The sequence below is a fragment of the Microtus pennsylvanicus genome, chromosome 8 (genome assembly GCF_037038515.1).
Source record: "Microtus pennsylvanicus isolate mMicPen1 chromosome 8, mMicPen1.hap1, whole genome shotgun sequence".
In the NCBI taxonomy this organism is placed as follows: Eukaryota; Metazoa; Chordata; class Mammalia; order Rodentia; family Cricetidae; genus Microtus; species Microtus pennsylvanicus.
This window is the reverse complement of record NC_134586.1, coordinates 61,563,520-61,576,380: the sequence shown is the minus strand read 5'-3', so window position 1 is coordinate 61,576,380 and position 12,861 is coordinate 61,563,520. Positions and strand designations below refer to the sequence as shown.

The window sequence follows — 12,861 nt, the reverse complement described above, 5'->3', positions numbered from 1 at the left end:
TTGATGTATATTTTTAACAGTCAGTCTGTCCCTTAGTCCTTCTGTTCTCTGGGTACTCTGATTGGGCTGGGAAATAATGTTTAGCTACACTAGATGACTGTGAGTTAGACATTTACCTGGAAAGAGGTAATTTGGGAATTGGTTCTAACGGAAAGTGAGATGAATAAACAGAGAGGAAATAAAAAGCTTAGTGTGTTAGTCAAGTTCATTGTAACCACGAGATGGCTAAAATGAAGTCAGGTACCTGGAGGAAATGATACAACCCGAGTTATTGCTAAATCTTGTAAGACTTTGGAAGAACTGGTACTGGATTTTGAGAAACTGAGAACTGCTGTTTTAAATATGAGATTAACATGAGTATTCTGTTTTCACACACCACTGTGAAAAAGTGAGAAAAATGCAGGAGACAGTGTTAGAGCAGAAGCAGAGCCACTTAGAAGTAGGATTACCAGTTAAAGCCCACCTGCTGTCTGGGCTGCTTGAATTTCAGATAAACATCTAGCTTTTTTGTTTGTTTGCTTGCTTGTTTTAGTATCCCCAGGACTGCTTGGTTTTGAAATATTTGAATATATATGTAAGTGTGGTGTGTGTGTGTGTGTGTGTGTGTGTGTGTGTGTGTGTGTGTGTCTCTTAGGAGTGAAATCCAAGTCTAAAGACAACATTGATTTGTTTCATGTGCACCTTACCCTTCAAGCTAAGGGGATCTTTACAGTATTTCTGATACAGCAGACTTTTGATTCCAGCTGTCATATGAGGACAGGTCTATATTCTTCCGTTGTGTTATGTTAGAAGCCAGAAGTATTCGACTTTCTGAACATCTCAGATTCCTATTTCCAGTTAAAATGCTGCATGAATATGTCCCAACTGAGGAAGGATTCATGCAGAGGTTCCAAGGACTGCGGATACATTGTTTTAGCAAGAAGGGCAACAAAGACGGTTTGAGAAAGAACTTGTTCTGGAAGTATCATGACAGAAACGAGAATTTCTAGAGGTCTTTGACTGTATGAGCCACAGAAAAGTGAATAGGTAAAGGACTCGCACAACTTTGTGGCTTCTCAGACTGTCAGTGTTGATGCTGTCCTCCTTTACACTGTCATTCTTAAACCTGGTGATTCTGGACTGTTGGATTTTAAGTAACACTAAGTATTTTATGTAAGGGACCAAGAGGAACAGAGACATAGTTCTTAACATTTTGTAACATCAATAATATTTGTATAATGACTTGACCTTTCTTTTTTCTTTCTTTCTTTCTTTCTTTCTTTCTTTCTTTCTTTCTTTCTTTCTTTCTTTCTTTTCTTTCCTTTCTTTCTTTCTCCTTTCTGACTAATGCACGTTTTCAGGGAGGTTCAGTTCCCCTTAGTTCTGTGTTGTGTTTTTCCTAATCCCAACAGTCGACTGCCTGAGGCCTGCCCTTCTCTCTGACTCACTGGAGTCTCTGTCAGAAGTCTCTTGTCAGTGGATGGAAACAAGATGTAGTATAATCCCCTGTTCTGGCAACTAACCAGGAAGAAGCATGAGATTCTCTACTCTACCCTACAAAAGCATTTTTGGGGACTTTGTCAACAAGGACCATTTTAAAGACAGAAGTGCTGTTCATACTTGAAATGCTCATTCATCTGCTATGCCTCCTACTACTTAGGGACCAGTCTGCCATGGGAAGAAATTGCTGTGTACCTTTTTCTTCAACTCTAAATGCTCTCTAAGTGCAATTGTTTCTCTTTCAGTAGCGCTCTGAGTGCTAATATCTCCCACCTCTCCAGGGCACCTGCACCTCTCAGACACCTCTGGCCCCTTGCTAAAAGCTTCCAGCCCAGAGCATTTGGGCCACTGAAAGAGATTCTTATCTTCTTGTCTTTGTTTTTATGTTGTTTTTGTTTATTTGTTTTCATTTGCCTCCTGATGTAAGAAGAAAAAAAAGAGAAAAAGGAAACTTGCATTCCCAGATGGATTCCTGTGCCAGTTGTGTATTCTAATGCTAGCACTTATTTCTAAAAATATATTAACGATGGATACATGGCAGACAGTGTTTATGCTGATACTGCTCCACTTTGAGCATTTGACATGAATAGTGGGTCACTGTAGTAATACCTGAAATTAAAATTCTGTAGCGAATATAATTCCCAACTAATTGTAAAACAATGCCATGAAACAAAGAAAGAAAATTAAAAAGCATAAGAAAATGTTAAGTTCTAGTAGGAAAGATAGGACCTCTTTCTATAACACCTCAGAAATTACCTCTGCCAGCAAAACTTCTAACATCTTGAAGCATTTTGATTCATTGGAGGAAATACTGTTAACGTTAGATTGTTTCCAAGCCCATTTGTTTTCATATTGCTTTTGCTAGAACAAATGTGGCTACAATCTCAGTGTTAAACATGAACACAGTATACAAATTGTGCTGCACTTAATCTGATCAAATTTGTGTTCTGATTAAAATTCTCTTAATACTGCTGGATGACTCATGATACAGTGCAATTCAGATATCAGCAGCAAGTATTAACTCAGATCCCACAGAGTGAGGGCAATTCTTACAAGATTGCCCATGCTCAGACTCTCTAGGCAGTCTTCCCTCACCCACCTGCACTTCTAGTGACTCCCTTGACATTCTCCCAGGTTTAATAAGCTCTTAGAACTGACTGGAAGTTCTGTACCACTTAAAATTACAGCTTCCTTATAGGTACGACTTTGCCAACTAAAGAAATGCAAAGGACTGATTCAGTGAGGGTCCTGTGAATCTTCCAGGGCCTCTTTTTTTTTTTTTTATAACTAGCCAGGAAACTATACCAAGTCTCAGTGTCCACAGATTCTGTGTGAGTTTGACTGCATAGGCACAGTGTGTTTTAAAAAAAAAGTAACCCACATAATTGAGCTTAATCTATAATTCCAGTTTTCTCACTAGAGCTCTGGGGAAGGGCTGAAGGCACATTGGGAAGTCAGATAGTCTTTTGATATAGTCAACCCTACACTTAAAACTCACCAAGAGCACAGTGAGATACTTTTTTTAAACATAAACTCAATCACTGACAAAAAGAACTCATTATGAATGACAGAAGACACTATTACTTGAAAAATTACAGAGCTTTGAAACTGTGTTCCAGAAACTAGAGTCAAAGGCCAGATATATTCTTTATTAGGTAACTAACCTGAAGGCCATATTTGATTCCCATAACATTTAAGCAAACTTGCTGTTACAGCTGTGATATTTGGAACCAAGAATTTACATAATTGGCCAGCAAAGACTGTAATCTCACCTTTAATGATAAGTTTATTTCTTTGGGCATTAATTAGTGTATACAGTTCATGGACTCATATATTGTGAAGACATTCATGATATATAAACCAAGAAAGTTTCCTCTGCTTTTATTTTATTTTTTTTTCTTTTTTTTTTTGATTTTTTTTTTTATTTATTAAGGATTTCTGCCTCCTCCCCGCAACCGCCTCCCATTTCCCTCCCCCTCCCCCAATCAAGTCACCCTCCCTCATCTGCTCTAAGAGCAATAAGGGTTCCCTGACCTGTGGGAAGCCCAAGGACCGCCCACCTCTATCCAGGTCTCCTAAGGTGAGCATCCAGACTGCCTAGGCTCCCCCAAAGCCAGTACGTGCAGTAGGATCAAAAACCCACTGCGATTGTTCTTGAGTTCTCAGTATTCCTCATTGTCCTCTATGTTCAGCTAGTCCGGATTTGTCCCATGTTTTTTCAGACCCAGGCCAGCTGGCCTTGGTGAGTTCCCGATAGAACATCCCCATTGTCTCAGTGAGTGGGTGCACCCCTCGCGGTCCTGAGTTCCTTGCTCGTGCTCCGTCTCCTTCTGCTCCTGATTTGGACCTTGAGGTTTCTGTCCCGTGCTCCTCTGTCTCTGTCTCCTTCCATCGCCTGATGAAGGTTAATATTCATGAGGATGCCTATGTGTTTGTCTTTGGGTTCACCTTCTTACTTAGCTTCTCTAGGAACATGCATTATAAGCCCAATGTCCTTTATTTATGGCTAGAAACCAAATATGAGTGAGTACATCCCATGTTCCTCTTTTTGGGTCTGGCTTACCTCACTCAGGATAGTGTTTTCTATTTCCATCCATTTGTATGCAAAATTCAAGAAGTCCTTGTTTTTTACTGCTGAGTAATACTCTAATATGTATATATTCCATACTTTCTTCATCCATTCTTCCGTTGAAGGGCATCTAGGTTGTTTCCAGGTTCTGGCTATTACAAACAATGCTGCCATGAACATAGTTGAGCATATACTTTTGTTGTATGATAGGGCCTCTCTTGGGTATATTCCCAAGAGTGGTATTGCTGGATCCAGGGGTAGGTTGATTCCGAATTTCCTGAGAAACCGAAACACTGCTTTCCAGAGTGGTTGCACAAGTTTGCATTCCCACCAGCAATGGGTGAGTGTCCCCCTTTCTCCACAACCTCTCCAGCAAAGGCTATCATTGGTGTTTTTTATTTTAGCCATTCTGACAGGTGTAAGATGGTATCTTAAAGTTGTCTTGATTTGCATTTCCCTGATCGCTAGGGAAGTTGAGCATGACCTTAAGTGTCTTTTGGCCATTTGAAGTTCTTCTGTTGAGAATTCTCTGTTCAGCTCAGTGCCCCATTTTATAATTGGATTGATTAGCCTTTTACGGTCTAGTTTCTTGATTTCTTTATATATTTTGGAGATCAGACCTTTGTCAGTTGCGGGGTTGGTGAAAATCTTCTCCCAGTAAGTGGGTTGCCTTTTTGTCTTAGTGACAGTGTCCTTTGCTTTACAGAAGCTTCTCAGCCTCAGGAGGTCCCATTTATTCAATGATGCCCTTAGTGTCTGTGCTGCTGGGGTTATACGTAGGAAGTGGTCTCCTGTACCCATGTGTTGTAGAGTACTTCCCACTTTCTCTTCTATTAGGTTCAGTGTGTTCGGACTGATATTGAGGTTTTTAATCCATTTGGACTTGAGTTTTGTGCATGGTGATAGATATGGATCTATTTTCATTCTTTTACAGATTGACATCCAGTTTTGCCAGCACAATTTGTTGAAAATGCTGTCTTTTTTCCATTGTATACTTTTAGCTCCTTTATCGAAAATCAGGTGCTCATAGGTTTGTGGGTTAAAGTCGGGGTCTTCTATTCGATTCCATTGGTCGACTTCTCTGTTTTTATGCCAATACCAGGCTGTTTTCAATACTGTAGCTCTATAATAGAGTTTGAAGTCAGGGATGGTAATGCCTCCAGACAATCCTTTATTGTATAAGATTGTTCTGGCTATCCTGGGTTTTTTGTTCCTCCATATAAAGTTGATTATTGTCTTCTCCAGATCTGTGAAGAATTTTGATGGGATTTTGATGGGGATTGCATTGAATCTATAGATTGCTTTTGGTAGAATTGCCATTTTTACTATGTTGATCCTCCCAATCCAAGAGCAAGGGAGGTCCTTCCATTTTCTGGTGTCTTCTTCAATTTCTTTCTTCAAAGACTTATAGTTCTTGTCGAATAGGTCTTTCACTTCCTTGGTCAGGGTTACCCCTAGACATTTTATGCTATTTGTGGCAATCGTGAAAGGTGATGCTTCTCTGATTTCCCTCTCTGTTTCCTTATCCTTAGTGTAAAGGAAGGCTACTGATTTTTTGGAGTTGATCTTGTATCCTGCCACATTACTAAAGGTGTTTATCAGCTGTAGGAGTTCTTTGGTAGAATTTTTGGGGTCACTTATGTATACTATCATATCATCTGCAAATAACGAAAGCTTAACTTCTTCCTTTCCAATACAAATCCCCTTGATCTCCTTATGTTGTCTTATTGCTATTGCTAGAACTTCAAGCACTATATTGAAGAGGTATGGAGAGAGTGGACATCCTTGTCGTGTTCCTGATTTTAGTGGGATGGCTTTGAGTTTTTCTCCGTTCAATTTAATGTTAGCTGTTGGCTTGCTGTAAATAGCTTTTATTATATTTAGGTAGGATCCTTGTATCCCTATTCTCTCCAAGACCTTTATCATGAAGGGGTGTTGAACTTTGTCGAATGCTTTTTCAGCATCTAATGAAATGATCATATGATTTTTTTCTTTCAGTTTATTTATATGGTGGATTACATTGATAGATTTTCGTATGTTGAACCAGCCCTGCATCTCTGGGATGAAGCCTACTTGATCATAATGGATAATTTTTCTAATGTGTTCTTGGATTCGGTTTGCCAGTATTTTGTTGAGGATTTTTGCGTCGATGTTCATGAGTGAGATTGGCCTGTAATTCTCCTTCCTGGTTGAGTCTTTGTGTGGTTTTGGTATCAAAGTAACTGTAGCTTCATAGAAGGAGTTTGGTAATGTCCCTTCTGTTTCTATACTGTGGAATACATTAAGGAGTATAGGTATTAGGTCTTCTTGGAAGTTCTGGTAGAATTCTGCATTGAAACCATCTGGTCCTGGGCTTTTTTTGGTAGGGAGGTTTTTGATAACCTCTTCTAATTCTTTGTGACTAACAGGTCTGTTTAGATTGCTCACCTGGTCCTGGTTTAACTTTGGTATATGGTATTTATCTAAAAAAGTGTCCATTTCTTTTACATTTTCCAGTTTTGTGGCATACAGGCTTTTGTAGTAAGATCTAATGATTCTCTGAATTTCCTCTGTGTCTGTGGTTATGTCCCCCTTTTCATTTCTGATCTTATTTATTTGTGTGTTCTCTCTCTGTCGTTTAATTAGTTTGGATAGGGGTTTGTCGATCTTGTTGACTTTCTCCAAGAACCAGCTTTTTGTTTCATTGATTCTTTGGACTGTTTTCTGTGTTTCTATTTTGTTGATTTCAGCCCTCAGTTTTATTATTTCCAATCTTCTACTTCTCCTGGGCGCGTCTGCTTCTTTTTTTTCTAGAGCTTTCAGGTGTGTTGTTAAGTCCCCAATGTATGCATTTTCCGTTTTCTTTAAGTGGGCACTTAGTGCTATGAACTTTCCTCTTATCACTGCTTTCATTGTGTCCCATAGGTTTGAGTATGTTGTCTCTTTATTTTCATTAAATTCAAGGAAGACTTTAATTTCTTTCTTAATTTCTTCCTTGACCCAGGTGTGGTTCAGTAGTTGACAGTTCAGTTTCCATGAGTTTGTCGGCTTTCTGTGGGTAGCATTGTTGTTGCCTTCTAACTTTAATCCGTGGTGATCAGATAGGACACAGGTGGACACTGATATTTTTTTGTATCTGTGGAGGTTTCCTTTGTTTCCAAGTATGTGGTCAATTTTTGAGAAGGTTCCATGAGCTGCAGAGAAGAAGGTATATTCTTTCCTATTTGGGTGGAATGTTCTATATATGTCTGTTAAGTCCATTTGCTTCATTACCTCCAATAATTCTCTTAATTCTCTATTAGGTTTCTGTCTGATTGACCTGTCCCTTGTAGAGAGAGGTGTGTTGAAGTCTCCTACTACTAGTGTGTGTGGTTTGATGTCTGCTTTGAGTTCTAGTAATATTTCTTTTACATAAGTAGGTGCTTTTATATTGGGGGCGTAGATATTCAGAATTGAGACGTCATCCTGATGAATTGTTCCTGTTATGAGTATAAAGTGACCATCTCGGTCTCTTCTGATTGATTTTAGTTTGAAGTCAGTTTTGTTAGAAATTAATATGGCCACACCTGCTTTTTTCTTAGGACCATTTGCTTGAAACACCTTTTCCCAACCCTTTACTCTGAGTAGGTGCCTGTCTTTGTGGTTGAGATGTGTTTCTTGCAAACAGCAGAATGTTGGATCCTGTTTTCGTATCCAATCTTTTAGCCTGTGCCTTTTTATAGGTGAATTGAGCCCATTAATATTAAGTGATATTAATGACCAGTGGTTGTTTACTCCGGTTATTCTTATTGCTTTTGGTCGTAGAGATTGTGTGTCTCCCTTCTTTGAGATGTGCTGGTGAAGGGTCACTAGATGCCTGGGTTATTGTAGGCAGTGTTGGCAGTGTTGAATTCCTTGCGTTGTGATTTTCCTTCTATTACTTTCTGTAGGGCTGGATTTGTGGCTACGTATTGTTTAAATTTATTCTTATCCTGGAATGTCTTGATTTCTCCATTTATAGTGAACTATAGCTTGGCTGGGTATAGTAGTCTGGGCTTGCATCCATGGTCTCTTAGCTTCTGCAGAACATCTATCCAGGACCTTCTGGCTTTCATAGTTTCCATAGAGAAGTCAGGTGTAAGTCTGATCGGTTTACCTTTATAAGTTACTTGCCCTTTTTCCTTTGCAGCTCTTAATATTCTTTCTTTAACCTGTATATTTTGTGTTTTGATTATTATATGGCGAGGAGATGTTTTTCTTTGATCCAGTCTGTTTGGTGTTCTGTATGCTTCTTGAATATTTAAGTGAATATCTTTCTTTAAGCTGGGAAAGTTTTCTTCCATAATTTTGTTGAATATATTTTCTGGGCCTTTGAGCTGTGACTCTTCTCCTTCATCAATACCTATTATTCTTAAGTTTGGTTTTTTTATTGTGTCCCATATTTCCTGAATGTTTTGTGTTGAGAATTTGTTGGTTTTGCTGTTTTCTTTGATCTGTTCGTTTATTTTCTCTATGGTGTCCTCAGCATCTGAGATTCTTTCTTCTATCTCTTGTATTCTATTGATTATGCTTGTTTCTGTAGACTCTGCTCGTTGACCTAGATTTTCCATATCCGGCTGGTCCTCAGTTTGTATTTTCTTCCTTGCCTTCATTTCAGTTTTCAATTCTTGAACTGTTTCCATTACCTGTTTGATCGTTTTATCTTGGTTTCCCAGGGTATCATGTACATATTTACTCATTTCTTCAAACTTTTTGTTATACTTCTCATCCATTTCTATAAGGGCATTTTTTACATGTTGTTTAAGGGACTCTATTGTGTTCATAAAGTCAATTTTTTCCACTTCTTCTGTGTTAGATTGTTCAAATACTTCTGTTGTAAGATCCTTGGGTTCTGGTGTTTTCATGTTGTTTTTCAGATTATTGGGTGAGTTCTTGCCTTGGCGTCTGCCCATCTCCTCCTATTAATCCTATCTAATGGGTCTTTTAAAAACCGGATCAGGTTTCCCTGCTGGCCCAGGGCTCCGCTTACAAAATGCCCTCGCTCTGTTTCCTGCCACAGGCCAAGAACCCTCTCACCCCTCCGAAGGGTCTTCCGGACAGGACCAGGCTCCCCGTTTGCCAGTGACCTGGCTAAACAAAGGCCTACCTCTTTGATTTGATTGTAGTAGGGCGATCTGCTCTCCTTATTGCCCGCCTGACCCTGCTGCTTGCGTCTGCTGCTGCGCTGGTCTCCCAAAGCCTCTTCCTGAATGCGCCACCGCTCCGCCGCGTCTGGGCGCCGCCGCTCCGCCTCTGTGCGTCTGTGCGCCGCCGCTCCGCCTCTGTGCGTCTGGGCCCTCTGCTTTTATTTTAGAAAGAACTGTGCTGATTTCTTAAAAATTTATCTCCTTTAATACAGAGAGCATCCCAAGTAGAACCCACCTTTTTTAATAATTTTTCTGGTGTCCAACTTTCCCAATGAGATGAACTATTCCCCCTCCTTGTCTTTTTATTTTTATTCTCTCATATATTATATATATACCAAAGTTTCCCCTCCCTCCAATCCTCCCAGTTTTCCCTCTAACTCCCCTCTTCCCCAGATCTACTTCTTTTCTGTTTCCCTTCAGAAATTAGTAGGTCTCCCAGGGATATCAACCAAATATGACATAAAAAGATACAAAAAAATTAGGCACAAACCCTAATATCAAGATTGGGCAAAGCAACCCAGTAGGTGGAAATGGGTACCAAGAGCAGGCGAAAGAGTCCAAAACACCCCCACCCCCACTGTTCGGAGTCCCCCCAAACACCAAGCTAACGAACATAAAGTATATACCAAGGACCTAGCGCAGACCCATGCAGGCTCCATGATTGCTGCTTATTCAACATCTATCATGAGCTCCTCTTAAGTTTTTTGCCACTGTGATAAACCACCTGGGAGAAGTCAACTTAAAGGATGAAAAGGTTTATGTTGGCTCACAGTTTTAGAAGTTTAAGACCATGGTCATCTGATTTCATTGCATCCAGATCTGTTGGCCAGGACCAGCATGGGAAATTATATAGTAAAGGAAAGCTGCTCACCGGATAGCAGCCAGGAAGAAGGCAAGAGAAGGAAAGATGGGCCTGGTATAAGACATACCTTAAAAGTATGGCCTCAGTAGTACACTTCCTTCAATTAGGAGGCCATACATTCTAATAACCTTTTCAGCTATGAACTGATCAACAGGAAATTAGATGAAGTGGTCAATGACCTCATAATCTAACTCCCTCTCAATAGTGCTACCTGCTGGAAACATAGACTCCAACATATGAGCCTTTATGGTTCGTCACTCCACACTCAAACCATATTATACTTTTCTTCCCTTGCTCTTCTTCCAACAAGATGTTATTGTTTATTCCAAACTATTGTAGAACTTTCCGTGTTGCCTTGGCTAGTCCAAAACTGATATTTCTTCTGCTGTAGCCTCCCAAGTATTGGGATTGCAGGTGTGAGCCACCATGTCCAGCTTGAGATTCTCAGTAGTCATCATTTATTCTATGTTATTCACCTGTGGAACACTTTGCAGTTATAGTTCAAAGTTGTTACTTGGCTTGAAAACTAAGGCAAAAAACTTTGTCTAGAAGCTTGTATGATGATGAACTGTCTTTAAAAAACCTTCATTGTTGTTTTCCAAAAGTAATTTGTGACTATTTTCAACGTTTTCATAGGGAAAGTAAAATTAGTACAGAAAGGCAAACTAGTATGTAGAGAGAAGAACCTAAGAAGGCATACATAGGATGGGCTTGGGAGAGATGACCCAAGTTTTCCCATAGGCACACGGAAGAATAAACTGTGTCTCTGTCCTGGTCTGACAGGGCAACTTCACAGTTACAGTTCTTACTGAGAGAAAATTCTTCTACTGGGAGCTGAGCAGGCCTTCTAGCCATGCTCTGAATGTTTGCCCTCTCCAAATTCGTACATAAAAACCCCATCTCAATGGGATTAGCAGGTAGGGGTGTCAGGTGTACAATTGGAGCCTAAGAGCAGAAGTGGACACAGTAGGGTTTAAGTATTTCCAAAAGTGTCTCCACAGAGCTCCTCTGCCCTTGCATCTTGTGAGTACATGCTGAGAAAGCTCTGTCTGTGCAGCACAGGTCAGGCCCCTGCATGGTGTTAGACTAGCCAGATTCTAAAACTGCGGGAGTAAGCGTCTGTCGTCCTGTCTCCATGCTTTATGAGCTTTGTCACATTGGCATGAGTGGAATTAGGCCAGAAACAGTTGTGAACTCTCACAGAGCATTCGCCTCAGCTCTGGAACCCCAGTCAAAACAGAAGCTGTTTGTGCTGCTCTCAAGTTTGGTTGGATTTGCCTTCCTGCTTCACCGTCTGGTCATTGTTCACACACTTCATTTTGTCTGCGTTTGTCACCACTAGGGTCTAGAGCTGTGTCGCCCACTGTTGTAATTCCTAGCATAAGCGGTTATTGAGCATCAAAATATGACTAATCAGAGATGATAATTACTAATAGTATAAAATACCAAAGTTTGAAAAACATAAAATCTCTATTTTGAAAATACTGATTTCATTTTAAAATTTATTACATGTATTTAGTTAAATTAGTTTTGATTTGCTCTTTTTCTAATGTATCTACTAGACAAAATTAATAGGGGCTCAGATTTCTCTTTGGTGCCTTTCTGTAGAATCAGTTTTTATTATTATGTTAAATGGTCTACAGAATTCCCTCTTAATGTTAAATTTTACAGGGCTGTAGGTTTGGGAATGTGTTCATACAGCAAAATAATCAGCACTGAGCAAACACATGGATAACATTAAGTCCTTAAGAGCACAGTAAAAAAATATCAAGGATATAAAGTTACGACTTGAACGCAGTCTCTCTCATCTCTCAGGAAGCCCACCCTTTTCATGGCCGACCTTCAACTTTCCTAAGATTATACACAGAAGCACTATTGATTGCTAATTTAGGAAGGTCTCTTTTCACCCTGATTTATAAAGGTCTATTGTGAAATTTGCCCATATTTTATTAAATTGTGAAGCATTCAGAAACTTCAGAAGAAAATTGACTTTCTCCATATTTGCGTATTTTACGATTTTCATTGTTCCCTAAGGAAATGGGAAAGAATATAGTATGCATACAAAGGAACAGATAAAATGAATGTTTGTCTTTAGACATCCTAGGGTGGGAGATGCATCCTGAAATAATAGAGGGGTGAGATTTTAATGGTTTCACTGAGTTAACCTTCTTGGCCTAAGTTTTTCATCTGTTGTATGTCCTCAGAAATTACGAGCTCTCCTTTCATCTTTCTACATTCTAGGTTTGTAGATTTAAGACCTAGGACATCACTGGTAACCTTGACTATGATTAGTCTATGGAATGTTGGGGGCATACCCAGTATGGGTTTGCATGGGACATGCATGGCCATAGCTTTCCTTAGTTCATCTTTCTTCATAAGAAATGATTCAATGCAAAAGTCACTAGGTTAACTTTAGTGATGTTTTGTAAGGCAACTAGTAGACTGTCTTAGAGATGTGAAGGTGCCCAGTTGCCTGGACTTCATGACCTGGGAAGAATTTACATTTCCTTCCTTCAGATCTTGAAGCAAAATTGTTTTCTAGTTTGCTTTATGAGAGCTAATCTACTAATTTCTGTAAGTTTTTACTGAGTATTCTGTGTTATGTAAGACATGAAGTTGGTTCCTGTTGAATGGTTTCTGTCGCAGAGTGAAGGTGTCTTTTGGTAGCAGCACTTACCGAGTTGCTTGGCCTCTTGCTCTGTTAGCATACTACTTGCAGCTTGGCTAGATGAATTTGTGGACTGAGCACCCACATGAAAAGCCCCTTGATGCTATGACTGTGTCTGGTTCATAGGGTAAATTGGTAA

The 12,861-nt window shown here is 39.7% G+C and overlaps 1 protein-coding gene across 3 annotated transcripts in view; it reads left to right on the top strand.

The window, feature by feature from the left end:
• The window catches only part of LOC142856324 (exocyst complex component 6B), a 523,494-nt gene that overhangs the window by 333,185 nt on the left and 177,448 nt on the right, over nucleotides 1–12,861 (top strand). The gene's annotated exons all lie outside the window — the stretch shown is intronic.